The sequence below is a fragment of the Daphnia magna genome, linkage group LG6 (genome assembly GCF_020631705.1).
Source record: "Daphnia magna isolate NIES linkage group LG6, ASM2063170v1.1, whole genome shotgun sequence".
In the NCBI taxonomy this organism is placed as follows: Eukaryota; Metazoa; Arthropoda; class Branchiopoda; order Diplostraca; family Daphniidae; genus Daphnia; species Daphnia magna.
In genome coordinates, this window is record NC_059187.1 from 1,312,332 (window position 1) to 1,327,256 (window position 14,925).

Genomic DNA, 14,925 nt, shown 5'->3' on the forward strand with positions numbered 1-14,925 from the left:
GAAAAACCAAACAAACAAAAGAAATTGAGACGGCGGACGCGCGCGTCCACGTGCAGTTTCAAGTCAAGCAGACGGTCATTAGCGATGTTTCGTCAAGAAAGTAAGTCATTCATTTGGGATGCACTTCAAGAGACGGCCACTATATCCCCCGTTAAATGGACGAGCTTTTTGACACAAGAGGCAAAAGAGAGAAACGAGTGCGGCACGCATTGATGGACGCATGTTGAGCGCGCACACACACACGCACATTAAGACCTAAAAACAAAAGCAAATGGCATGGACTTACCACTTGTCGTTCAAGAGCCGTCGCAGCGACATCCGTCTCACCCTGAAAAGCAAAAAAAGAACTTGATTACTTGTCAATGTCGTGACTATAGGGATAATCACGTCTTTTCATTTAATTGTCTCCCCCCCCCCTTCGTTAAAAAAAAAAATATGTAAAAGATAATGAATGAAAAGAATGTCCTTGTAAAGGACACACCGACGTAACAAACAACTTGGCAAACGAGGAATGCATATAGAAAGAGGATGGCCTATTTATTCGCTACACATTTTCTAGACGGCCAAATGAATCGAAAAATTGGACACGAGAAAATAAAAAAAGGGGGGGGGGGGCATTTCAATCGAGTTGATTCGTTCCGCATCTATTTTCTTTTTTTATGTCAATATGCCGCTTTATTATTGGCAATTCTTTCGCTCGAATTGTGCCGTATCTTGCCTATCCTTTTGTTTGCATCCATTCGGGATAAAAAAACAACAGAGATTTATTCTTTCATGCGAGGGAGAAGATGAGCTGCTGGGCAAAGGTCATTCAAGCCCAACAGGTATCCCCCATCTTTCCCAGGAGTCCGTTATCTTTGAGAAAGAATCAACTGGAAGGAGCAATGGAGCGCCTAACCACACAGACACCGACAAGGCCGCCAAAGTTCATGTCTGTTTCGCATTGCCGTCCACTAGGAGGCAGAGTCTTTGATACCGAATTCATCTCCAATCGACTTGATCATCATAGCCCCAAAGAAAAACCCAACATTTTTGTTTTTTTTTTCTTTTCCGAATGTCGTGAAGGAAAACATTGGGTTTGAACAGACACCGGTTGCACGACACGACGCTTCTGTGACTCAGTCTGTTGTCTTGTACATGTTCTTCACGATATGCAAAATTGAAAAACACACGAACAACCATCGGCCATTGGAATGCAGGCACGAACATTCCCCTGCCCCGTTTTTTTTCTTCTTCTTCTTTGCAATCACGACCGAAAAGAGCCCCGTGACGTTTCCTTGTTTTATTTCGGATGGTTTAGGTTGTCACGCCGAATCGGCTTCATCATCGTTGCCTTATAGCGAGCAGAAAACGGGACCCTTTGATAACCCCCCGGATGTATTCAAATATAAAAAGAATCGCCGATCATACGACAAGGCCCTATCGAGGAAATTATGCGCACACACACACAGAATGAAAGAAAGAAAATGGCTTTGACTATTGAAGATGGATCGATGAACAGTATAGGCATTGAATAGAGATGATTGTAGTAGCTATTACCAGAGCCACTATGTCTTTCACGTTGCTTACACCATTTGAACGTGTACAGTCGTCTTTAACGGCGATCCACACATTCTTTTTTGCCTTCTAAAAGAACCGTTCAGATAAATCAACGAGTTCACAAATACTAAACATTAAAATAAAAAAAGACGAGAGACTGGAAGAAGAAGAAAAAAATGGACGTCAAAGATTTATACGAAAGATAAGAGAGTTCATTACGAAAGGAGGAAATTCTTGATGGACCGCGTGAGTTTTTTTTTTCTTCTTCTTAGTCCCAAAAAATAAAAATCCTTTTTTTTTTTTTTTTTCGTTAAATTTATATACTACTATATAGACAGTCAGTTTATATAGTAGTATATATATATATGTATACGTAGTACTAGAAAGAGAGAGAGATTTAGACAAAAAAAAAATACGTCCCGCTTTGCATGGCAGTGGCTGGTCGTGACAAACGACTTTCAGCTCAGCTGGAACTTTTTTCTTTTTTTGGTGAGAGAGAGAGAGAAAGAACGGCTGGGGGGTTCTTTTAATTCCATCGCTTTTTCTTTTGAATATACCTCTTTAAAAAAAATTAGAAAAAAAAGAAAAACTCTTTCGAAACATTCCGGGATATCGGCGCACGATTTTCTTTTGTCGTCTTTTATTTTATTTAAAAAAAAAAAAAATCCTATTAATCAATATCGTCGTCATCATTGGCCCAAGAAGAAGAAAAGAGAAACGAATAAGAAAAGTGTTTAGCCCCATTTGTGTGATGCCGGTAAGAATAGAAACAGCAGGTGTTTTAGTCGTTTCCCGATTGCGGTTACTTGTTTTCGTGTTGGAGAGAAACAAAAAAAAGAGGATGATGAAGTCGCAGAGGGCAACAACAATCACGCACACACACGGTGCTAAATGTAGCGAGTAAAGAAGAAACACAAAACTCATTAGGAGTCTGTTTTTTTTTCTCTCTTGTTCTTGACGATGTGGCGCGTTTGCCGCATTTTCGTGATCTGTTCCGACACGAGAAAATGGCAGACACGCAAGTGGACCTTTCTTTTCCATCTTCATCTACCGTGAAACAACGACAGCTAGTTTTGTTTTTAACTATTTCTGATGAAAAAAAAAGAAAACCACACATTTTTGTTTTTGTTTTAAACGTTCGAAAAGAATTAAAAAAAAAAAAAAAGTTCTGGTCATCTTCAAATGAGTGTGGTTACTCAGCAATGGCCGTGTGTCGTCTTCACGGCGCCGACCTCGCGTGTTCACGTCCCCGTTTTCAAACTTTGAACAATTGCCTCTCGTTTCACAGATTTTTTTTCTTTCTCTGCAGACCTCGAACGTTTTGTGTCATCCCTCCAACTGGAGAAAGGCCTCGGCAATTGCAACACGAGAAACTCGGCCGTCATCACACGTGAAAAGCCACACACGAAGACGTTTTGCTTTTGCGTTTTGCGTGTGTGCTTCACTTAACGTGTTCCAGCCCAAAGTTTTCGACTTTGAGTTTTGCGTGTCCAACACTTGGGGATGTGAGCCGTACGGCAAAACAAAACAGGAAAAACAAATGCTGTGGTTGCGACATCTATCAACGACTGACAATGTCTGGCCGGACTGTAGGAAAAAAAAAAACTCTTTCTCGCGGAAAGGAAAGCCGGACGTTGGCAGAGATGAACACGGTGACGACAATCAAATTGTTTTGTGCCGCGTCAATAGTTTCTCCAGGTGAGGTACATCGAGAGTACGTAGTGTGTTGTCGTACATTCGGAAGACGATACGTTTCCATGATCATGGCCCAGCGTATTCGTGGCAAGGAAATCCAACTATTGAATAACACGGCAAAGAGGTCAACTGTTGCCAAAAAAATAAATAAATAAATAAAATAAAAAAAAACAGTTGTCTTGTGTTCCGTGTTTTGTTTTCTTTTCGTCTAAACAACAACAAAAAAAAGAAATGGCGATTGTGATCGATTCACACCTCGAAGCTGTTGGAAACAAGTTGGTGCGGTAATGTAACACATAACCCCCCGCCGCCACCTGAACAAGACCCTCCATCTCTTCGGCTATACAAGAGCCGCCCACCCTAAAAAAAAAGACAAAGAGAGAGAACCGCTGGCCATTTTCTTTGCCCACGAGCGCAAAGAAATAAGAATTAAAGAAAAAAAAAATGTATAATAACAAGTGAAGGAAGCAGATTTGTCATCGTCGTAGCATTGAATAATCATCAGATCGTAATACAGTCTACATACACGTACACATGCGTTTGTTTAATACCTGCGATCATCATTCGTTCCGCGTTTGGACACTTTCCGCCAGAGGGCTATGCAAAATATGTTGTTTTTTTTTCGTGAAAGAAGAAGAAGAAAAAGCAGTTCACGGACCTCGAGTTCGAATGAAGGACGACGGGTTCTGTAACACACGATAGATTACACATCTTCACACGGGTGAAATGAAATTGATTGATCCCGTTGAGATGACGTCAACGGCAGCAGGTGAGCGTGCCAATTTCGTTCTAACGTCAATTTCAAAAAGAAAGAAAATAAAAAAAGAATTTCATTTTTAACAGGGAGGGCCATTTCTACGTCCGCCTTTTAAGGCACCGGAATTGTTGATTAGGAGCCGTATGATTCCTCTCTTCCACATCTTCAATAAGAAAAATTAAAAAATAAAAAAATGAAAACGATTGCAATTGCCCCTTATTTTTTTTCATTTTCCTCCTTTCATTTTCGACACGTGAGTTATGCCCCTAATCGTAAACTTCTTGTCCCTCCGTCTGAGAGAAGAAAAAAGAGGCGCCGTATAACAAGAGTCGTATAGAAGTAGCTCGTACCAAGATTTTATTAAGAAGCATCCCCCTTCTTTTTTAGCTGAGGGCAGCTGCATCATTTGAAGGCTCTCTCAACCCGGTTATACTGTCAGATGGCCAACGGTCCATCGGAAAGGTAAAAAAAAAGGGACCGTTCGATACGATACACACACACATCGTCGACATCTACATCCCAGTCGACATCTACATCCCAGCCAGTTATTACTATTATATAGTTGTATATAAATATAAATCTATGTATATGTTGCCGGATGGAAGAAGAAGAAGAAGAAGAAGAAAGAAATTTTTCAGGCCTGTCGTAAATCACTGTCTTTTTTTTCAGAGAGGCTCTCCCAAGCTCCAACGGGATTAGATTGGAAAGCCTCCATTTCTATTTTGTATTATTAGTCCCTTTTCGTCGGCGATTCCCAATTTTTTTTTTTTTTTTTTATAAACCCTTCAAAACAAAACAAAAATAGATGGAAGTACGGTGTAATAAATCGCAAGCATTTTCAAAAAAACTTTTTTTTTTTTTTTTTTGCCGGTCTACATATACAATCGGTTAGCCCCCTCTCTTCTTCTTCATACAGAAAAATAACTAATAAAACACAAGAAAAGGTTCTCTTTCTCGGTTCCGAGGTCGGTTTCACGCTCCGTCGAATCCCATCAGCGTTTAAAAAAAAAGAAGAAAAAGAACGGAGAAAAATAAAAGCTTATTGTTCCACTATTATGTTCTCTTTTTCGCTATTATAAATCATTTTTTGTTTTGTTTTTTTCATGTGTATATAGCAGGCGGCGAGAGAGACAGCCAGTCCATACCCAAACTCTATTGATATAATATCATCCAGAAATGATGCACATCTCTCTTCGCCTTGTTTGAATTAAATAGGAGAATAATTTTTTTTGTTCTCGTTCTTTTGTCGCAACAAAAGAATCAACTGTTTGGGTTGGAAAAAAGCTTTTCATTCAAAATGCTTTTGATTTAAATATAAATCATTTAAAACAAGATGTCTCGAACCCGAAACCCCCCCAGGAAAAAAAAAACTGAAATTTTTTCTTTAAATAAGAACAGACAAACGGAGAGGTTGGAAAATGATTGAAATTGCATTGGATAGGGGAGGGGGGGGGTGAATCAAAGTGAATTGGACTAGTGAAAAGAGAGTTTTCTCGTCTCGATGAAGAGACGTCGAATCCGTCGGAAATGTTGTCACCCCCGAACGAAAGCAAAAAGCTCCTGCTGCTCGTCGGTTGATTCAATTGCCGACAAGTCGCAACAAAATCGCATTCCCCCCCCCCCATCTCTTTGTGCAAAGAGGAAATAATAAAAAAAAAAAGCTTTTTATGTATTTGAAAACTATCAGAAGCGCACGACAACAAATATCGAATCACGCTAGATTGACTTACTGCCTTTAGTGAGTGCGTCTGTCGATGCACCTAGCGGCCATTATTTGCAAGATCTTAAGAGGAAAGCTCTGAAAGGATGGGGGGGAAAAAATCAATGTGTGACGCAATAGATCGTGAGATGGCAAAATATTATTCAAATTTGTTTGGGGGATTTTTGTTTAAAAAAGAAAAGAAATGTGTGTGTACACACGAGAAGAATGAAACAGTAAATATCTTCGACACCCAGCGAAAATCATTTAGTCATGGAGGGCTAGTTAACTATCGTAAAAGGTCAAATAATACGAGACCTTAATGTTTACGTTTCTCAATTTCCTTTCGTTTTTTCTTAACGAAGAAAAAGTCGATTCCCAAAAAAAAACCGCAGCGAAAATGAAGAAAACTAATGAGAACGGACGTGGTGCAATGAAAACGAGAGAGTCGAAAGGTCATTTATTCAAATCACCATTTTCCATGTTTTTCTGACGGTATTTAAGAAAAAAAAAAATCGATTTGCATTCAAGTTCTCCATCGGCCGCCTGTCATGTCGACGCTCCGGCCTCTTTAAATTGAAGAGGAAATGTTGAAACGAAAAAAACACATTTCCACCATCCGCCTAATCAGCTAATCACATTTGCAAACGTTCCATCCCCATTGCGTCTCTTTTTTTTTCTTTTTAATATTAAGAGTTATGCATATTGGATATGCAACGGCCACCACACGCCAGGAGGCATACGAAGAAAAAAGACGGATGTGAAATCTTTTTTTAAAAAAATTCGAAACGATCGATTTTAAGAAAAACATAAGCGGCGTCAAGTCTAACCACAAAAAAAAAAAAAAATTCATTGATGGGAGTGTCTGTTTGTGGGGGTGGTGAATGTAATAAAAACACCTAACGAAAAGAAGCCCCGAGACAGCCGATCGTTTCTCACCTTTAGCATCTTCTCACATGGAAATTGGGAGAAGAACAGAGATGGGGGAGGCATCTCGGTTAGCGGCTAAAGCGGCGGTCAGTCTTGATTACTAATTAGTCATGTGCATAAAAGCGCGGCTTGTGTACAATTTAACCAAATAGAGGAAAAAAGAAGAAAAAAAGAATGGGGGGGGGGACCTTTAAAAGCAGGAAACCCAACCCACAATACGAGACAGAATCAAAGGGGATGGAGCAATAGAAAGAATACCACAAAGGTAGAAAAAGGAGGGTCACACAAAAGGTGAGCGACTCGAAAGTGGGCGGATCCTCCTCTTTTCTTTTCTTACCACACAAGTTTCCGACACCATCAACACCCCAACCAGAAAGAACCGTCTCATTTTCTCGCCCGCTTTTTTTTTTGTTTTGTTTTTTTATTTTCCTATTCTTTACAAGTCCGGTTGGCGGCGGCACTCGCGGCTCCATCCACACCCCTCATCCCATCCGGCACCTGATCCCGATGCATATCATAACGCCCAAATTTTTTTTTTCTGTTAAAAACCCAAATTACAATGAAGCGCAGAAGTATAAAAAGGTGCGTGTACTTTACCGTGTACTAGTCACGTCAATAACGTTAAGGGGGGGTCTGCAAATGCACCGCCCACAGGGTTACGTTGCCAACATTTTCAGGGGGGGGGGAAATGTAAATTCAAAAATTATTATTTTTGAAAAAAGAAAGAATCGACACAACTGAACTATTTGGGTACGTGTTTAATTAAAACAGTTAATGACATGCGTGAGGCAAACAATTGAAATGTTTTTTTTTTCTTTCCATTATTTCAAAATGGAGACCCGACTTCCTTTTTTTTTTTTTTTGAATATATTTCACAATAGCGTCAGTGAACCCCACCCCGTCCCCCCTACCGGCCAGAGACCTCATTAGACATTCAAGTCCTTTTCTTAATCAACTGATATGGCATAGCGCACCTTCTACATTCGCCGGCTGCGCAGTTGTTTTCAACCTCCACCCCTCTCTGAAAAGAACAAAAAAAATGTTCCAATCTATTGTTTTGTTTGCACATATGGACGGACGGTCCCTGTGTGAGTTCCAAATTTTTTTTTTTTTTTTTTTTAATTCCTTTTCCCTCATCGTTGACAACCAGTCGAAAGGAAAATAAAGCAACCCCCTTGATCTTATACGGTTACGTCATCAAGAGGCTGGATCGAATTTTCCTTGTATTTCTTTCACCCCCCCACCCTCCTCTACCTTTCTCTCGTTTCAATTTCGAAAGGGACGACACACGCAACAATAGAAGAAGCTTTTCCCCCCTCTTTCTCTTCCGGATAAAAAAAAAAAAGAATCAGAGTCCCGTATTTAGATCGTCAATTCTATATTGTGCATGGAGAATAAGGGCGGAATGAGAGAGAGAGAGGAAAGTACATGGAAGCCATTATTATTGGATATCGGAGGGCGTCGCTTCTGCAAGTGACGCCGACACCGCCGTGAGGCGCAAAAAAATAAACACGCCAAAGGGGGGAGAGGGGAAAGAAAAAGAAGGAAAAAAGCAATTTAGTCGCCTGTTCAGCTGGAATAATAAAAGAAAAAAGAAAAAAAAGGTCCTTAAACACACACACACACACGTAAGATTGTGTCTAGAGCCCAGGTCACATTTTCGATGACAAGATTGAAAAATTCATCTTTTTTTTTTCTTTTTTAAGAAATAGAAATACAAAGCAATTAAATCGTGATAAAAAGAGGGGGAGAAAAAAAAACTGATGTTAAAAAATAATTAACAAGAAAACAATTTCAGTTTCTGTCCTTTTTTTTACCTAAGAAATATCGACACGGCTCACGTCAAAGTGACCGCGTTTACCGGGATGGTGGGCCAGCCGCCAAATAAAATAAATCACACATTGTCCAACTCGTTTGCGTGTCAAATCCCCCCCTTCTCCAATCCACCCTTCTGTATCCAACTAAGAATTCCAGTTCAAACTTTTTGTTTATTTGAAATGAAACAAAGGCAGCGACGACCTGTTTAACTAACCCACACAAATAAAATAAAAAATGAAGGAAGAAGAAAGCCAACTAATTTAGTTATAGAGCCAAAAGAGAAATGATCACCTACCCCCAGACACACGTGAAAATTGGAGGGGAATTTATTAAATAAAACAAAAATAGATTTTTAAAAAAGGTGTGTGTGTGTGTGTGTGTAAATTATAGTCGGAATGGTGCGGTGTACTTTGAAAAGGGGGTCAAACGGGCCATGATTTTTGCTGCTGATAGATCCATCATTGTCTTCTTCTTTCCTCTCGCCGCCATTAAATACGCATTTGAATACGGACGAGAGGAATCAAACACTATAAATTATCCTTACGATCAAAGTATCACAATCAACAACAACAACAACAACAACAAAAAAGTGCGCCATCTCGAATCATTTCTCTTAATAAAACAAAAACAAAAAGAAATCATAGTATACGAATCAGTTCGGGGTGGTCATTGCGGTTTTCAGGTGAGAGATGGGGAGGGGACGCCCAAAGCTGCGAGTTGTTCATGAATTTCCTCCAAAGATGATGAAAATGGCTATTGCGCATCTCCCTCTCCTGAATGTTATTTTTGTGAGGTTTACCACATTCTTCTTTTGTTTTTCCTTTTTTTTCTGCCTAGCATGTTGTTGCGGCGAGAAAAAGAGGAGGATGGCGCTGATGGTATAATTAACTTGGATGCGCATCAACCCTCCCACATTACACACGTTTCATTTCTTTTTCTTTTTTCTCTAAAAAAAAATTTTTTTTTCTACTCGTTCCTTCATTTCACGCGGGGGGGTTATCCGAAAAGTTTGAGGGCGAAGTAAAAAAAAAAAATGATGAAACACCGTGCCGCTTTCGGCCATTATACAAGAAACTGGCGCGCGCGCGCGCGCGCGATCTCTCGCCCACCCGCAAACACTTTTTTCTTCTTCTTCTTTTTTATCCCTCGTGAGAAGATGGAAGAAGAAGAAAAAAACGACGTTTTCTGCCGCCGCTCATCAGTCACGCCGATCGCATCACATTCCCGTTTTTCTTTTTCTTTTACGTTTAAAAAAAAAAACTTTGTCGGTTTCTATTTATTTGTGAAAAAAAAAAAAAATAAATCCTTCTACTCTTCATCATCTTTGCGCAGGCATTGGGTCATTTATTTACATGGACAAGGAGGGAAAAGAAAAAAAAAAACATTTTTTTCGTGAGATGATTGAAGTTTCAATGGCCAATTTTCTTCAGTCGACCGGCAACAAAGGGAAATATTAACAAGCCATCGATAAAACGGGTTTGGTTCAAAAATAAAGCGCACAGCTTTGGCCAATTCAAAAGACGACAAAAGAGAGAAAGACCCACAATCACGTTGCGATTCAACAACAAAATGTGCGCGTGAATTATTCAGGTGAGCAATGGAAACTTTGAAAGGAAAAAAAAAAGTTCGGCATGCCACGCCATCTCTTGGGCGCAAGCTTTCGAGCTGAAACAAAATTCCACATTGTTAACTGTCAATTTCTGTGAACGTTTCAAAAGTGCTCGTGTTTCACATTCCAACGTCTAAAAGGCCCAAAACAACAACTATCCCCCCCTCTTACATGTTCTGAAATAAAAGGGGAAAAAAAAAAAAAAACTGTCTAGTCGGATCAGTGCCGGACTGGTTCGTTCGCGTTCATGGATCAAACAGCGCATTCCACAGATCAGTGCTATCAATCTATTTCTTTTTTTCTACGCTGTTAAACTCTTTCAAGTTTTCGGATTCCTCGTGTCACAACGAGAAAAAAAGGGGGGGGGGGAACTTGTACAACGGAATAAACCAAAAGTGTTGGACAAGCTTTTTTTCCGAAAACAGGAAGACGCAAGTTAAGTTTCGAATTAGAATTTCGTGATTCTATCGTTTGCCACCATTTTGTATGGAGACAAGTGCTCTCCCCGTCATGCCTCCGTCCCGCTGTTTCTTCTTCTCGTTATACATTGCCCTCATTAAAGCCAAAGTTATATCATACGGTCATCGATTGCTATAGAAAAGAAATTGAATATCCATTTCGAACCGGTTTCCAAGAACAAAAGCGAATTACCATAACAACACTCGGCGTATTATTTGTTGACCTTTTTCTCAGAATACTAAAACTCATTATTCCTTTCTCGAAAAATCCCAATTGAAAAAGAAAAGGAGAAGTTTTTTTCTAATGTATAGAAACGTATAGATCAATAAGTTCGGGTCCGCCATGACTCTCGGAATAATTCAAGAAATACGCGGAAACATTCCCGCAGTTAGACATCGTTACACGTGTTTTAACAATATTGCTTGCCAGTTGTCTCAGAAATAAACGTTTGAAAAAGAAAAAAAAAAAAATCTCATTAGTGGCGTATCGAAAGTCGTGAGAGAACTTCCAACGGCCATTACATTTTTCACAAAACTGAAACAAGATTCGATAACAATTTGATGGCATTGCCGAGCAACAGGCCATGGAGCAACAAATAAAATGAAAAGATGTCCGTCGGGCTCGTTCGACCGTATGTGAACATTTGAGATTGAAATAGTAAAACTCCATTTTCAAATCCCGTGTTGTTGTTTTTTTTTTTTTTTTTGCCCCTCCAGTTGATTCGAACGAGATCCCATTTCCTTATTTATTTTTTTTTATGAGCGATTTATTGAAATGGAAATTCTCTCATCTTCGGGTGGGCGTCGTCACGATTCGCAGGCCTCCCGACAAAACGCCCATCCATACCGCATCGATAGAAGAACGAAACGTTGTAATATAACTTTCGATTCGTTTTTTTTCCTTAAGAAATCCAATCAAAAGGACACGAGAAGAAGAAAAAAATGCTGAAAGACGAACGAGTTTCGTTTTTTTTTTCTTCTTTAATAATGGCCGACTGCATCTCATTAAATATGCGCATGCGCACAAGAACGTGTGCGTAAAGGTGATTACAACCGGCAACTACAAGAACCATTTGTTTCCCATCGAAAGGAAACGGGTTTCTTTCTTGAATTCATGTTCGACATTCCCATCCAGTTGGAATCACATGGCAAAAGTTTTGTAATGCGACGGTGCCGTTAAGGAAAAAAAAAAACATTTTCTCCGAAGATTGGACGCCCCGAAAAAAGAAACAAAAACTTATAAAGAAAAAAGAGGATTACGTCAAGACGATGAAAAGTTGATCGAAAATGAAACATCAACTTGAATTCGAAAAAAATAAAGATTAAGGTGTGGCCATAAAAAGATATAATGACATCAGTGGCACTATATACGCCGTACTTGCATCAAGAAAAGATATTCGTTCAAAGACGTGAACAATGCCTCGTCCTAGAATCTAAAAAAAAATCCCATAAGGGGCGGCTCAGAGCTAAAGCGGATCTTATTTTCCCAGCCATAAATCCGTAAAGCTTTTCCCATTTCCTTTTTTTTTCCTTCCGCTTTTAAAAAAATTTTTTTATCGAAAGCCGGCGTCAAACTGCACGGACGTTTTGAGTAACTCAAGTAACCTCTGGCCTCGATATAGACGTGCATGATCCTATTCCACACGTTTTTCTTATGAAATATTCAAAAGGATCGCTCAGGAAGTGTGAAAAAAAAAAAATGAGGGGGGATTCTTATGGTCCGCCTGTTGTTGTTGTGTTTGCATATAAAACCCAATTTTCTGTCTCTTCTCTCTCGTAATGCACGGCCTCCTTTATACATTATAGACGACAAACATTCACTCAGTGTTGGAATTGCTCACACACACACACACGCACACCATCCGCCTTTATTTTGTGTGTTATGTGTAGCGCTCATCGTTATTCATCAAACTTGTATATAGCTCCAGACGGGCTATATAGGGACATTCGTTTCTTTTTTTAAATACATAACATAGAACAAGAGCATCAATGAGGAACCTGCACACAACAAGCAAATACCCTAGACACCTCTCCTCTCTCTCTGATCTATACATAAAGGGAGAAAGGGATTTGTTTAGGAGTGTGAAACATAACCGGAAAAAAAAGAAAGAAAAGGATGTAGAACCCCTCCTTTGCTGTGTGTGTGTGCGCTCGTATAGGTTGCTGAAAACGAGAATGACCGAATGATCTTTCACAGTCATTGCGAATCCCCTCGGTTGTTTCAGTTGCAACACGAGTTCTATATCCTTAATTGCATGCTGTCAGTGAAGAGTTGCTTGACGATACAACACACACACCCTGTCCCGCAGTTGCACAACCATCAGCTTCATCGACCGGAAATGATGTTGTACAACAACACAGTCGCCACTCCCCCTCCCCTGCGAGGACACAAAGACAATCCAGCGCCCCTCCCTTTGTATCTGGGGAAAAAAAAAAAAGTTTCAGCCGGATCCATCAGACTCTTTCACAAGTGGACCAATCGGGACCGTATGTGTTACACACTCTCATGTGGAAGTAAAAACAGATGCGTTACTACTCCCCCCCCCCCCTCTGGCTTTTAGTTCTATGCGCACACCTGTAGAGTCACATGATTTATTCAAACTGTATCGACCTGGAACATTCGATGATACTCGGAATAAAACAAAGTTGGGACCCGCTTTATGCTTACATCAAAAGATACTGGACTTGCATCAAAAACGATGGAAATGAAGAAGAAGACAACAATAAAAAAAAAATGGGATAAATCCTGCAGGCCATTTATCGATCGAATTAACTACTGGGCAAAATTACGTGTCTGAGAGATTAGATGAAAGCTCTTAATGAAACATGTCCCACATTAGAAGCCATTAGAGTAAGGGCATTTTTGTATTTCTATTATGAAAACGAACGTAGAGATGCTTTCAAGCAAGGTAAACTTCAATATTTACCATTGCTTTAATGGAGTTTGTTAAAATAGGGGGAGGGGGGCCTTTTTCGTGGGGTTGTGTGCAAAATGCACGCAAAACCTGACGGATCGAATCACCTCCACTGCGTGCGTATAGCGTATATATAGATTTAATGGACTTTTCGGGGAGTAAGAGATAGGGACCATCACTTGGATCCATATCCAGCGCCTTTTCCAAAATACACTATATACACTAGACGTGCCGGAATGCCCGAGTAGGTTGGATTCGTGAGTGATCCTCCAACAAAAACTCTCTCGAGAGAGAGAGGAGAGCCTCACAGCTCACTCACTCCATATCCTTTTATTTCCTTTCTTAGACTATTCACCGTCGTCATGGCAACCTTCGTTTTCTTTTTCTTTTTTATTCCGCAAGGAGAGAAGAAATAAGTGGACTGGATCGGTGCATTATCCAGGAGAGCACTCGGCAAGTGAAGTGAGGAAAGAAAGAAAAATCTTGTTCCAATAGACGAGAAGCACTTGATCAAATAATTCAACAATTTTTGAAAAAAAAAAAAAATAAATAAATCCTGCGATTGAGTAAGACGTTGATCCTGTTTGTTAGATCATCAAACGGCATTTACTTTCCACAACGCACGGCCTCGTAAAACAAACTCTTGCCTCTCTCTGTCTCCCCGTTGGTGTAATCCTGCTCTATTTCTTATCCCTCATTTCTTTGTGTTGAAAAACTTGTCACGCTTTATTTGATCCTCTTTTTTTTTTTCTTTCATTCTACCCCTCCCCCCTGCCTAACCTATTCGCTGTATATACACCGAAAGAAAGAGTGGGAGGACATACGGTGGCTGTCCGCGTGATCGGTCATACACGGCGACAGATTATCCTCGTTAAGGGGGTGCGGTTCCTTTTTGATCCTTTCTCTATTCCCCCCCCCCCTTCAGTTGCTCTTTATTTTTAGAATCTTTTTTATTCCTTTTTTTTCTGTCGTGTAGACGAAGGCGGGTTCATCACACACACACACACAAAAAAAAGAGGAGAAAAACATAAGAAAAACGACATTCACAACGAAAGACAGGGGGGAGGGTTGATCTCCTGTCGGATTATTACGATCCCTTTGCTCTTTCATTTCTCGCTTTTCATGCGTTTACATTTAGGCAAAGAGAGACTCCATTTTTTTTTTTTTCCTTTCTTTCTGAATGTAATAAACACGTGGTTCAGTTCCCACAATCCGTCACCGGTGTCACATCACAGTCCACTGGCCCCGTCCAGGGCCGTAACGACGCAATATAAAAAAAAAGGGGGAACAAACAAACAAAACAAAATAGACGAGCTGTTGCGCCATTGCAAGTAGATGAGAACTCAATCGATCCAACGTTGCCTTTTCAAAATGGTCTCGCTCCACTTGTTCAACCCGACATTTAAAACATGCGCGCCTCTGAAATCGCCATTTTAACCGGAATGATTTCGGCGAGTAGTTGAACTAGAAAATGTTCTATAACGTAACAGTTGCTATCGACCCAA

The 14,925-nt window shown here is 40.1% G+C and overlaps 1 long non-coding RNA gene across 1 annotated transcript in view; it reads right to left on the minus strand.

Moving 5' to 3' along the window:
* The window catches only part of LOC116924925, a 27,848-nt gene continuing 12,923 nt past the window's right edge, over positions 1-14,925 (minus strand). The window contains exon 3 of the long non-coding RNA XR_006647994.1: positions 1-328. This is a non-coding gene — a long non-coding RNA (uncharacterized LOC116924925). The remainder of the gene's footprint in view (positions 329-14,925) is intronic.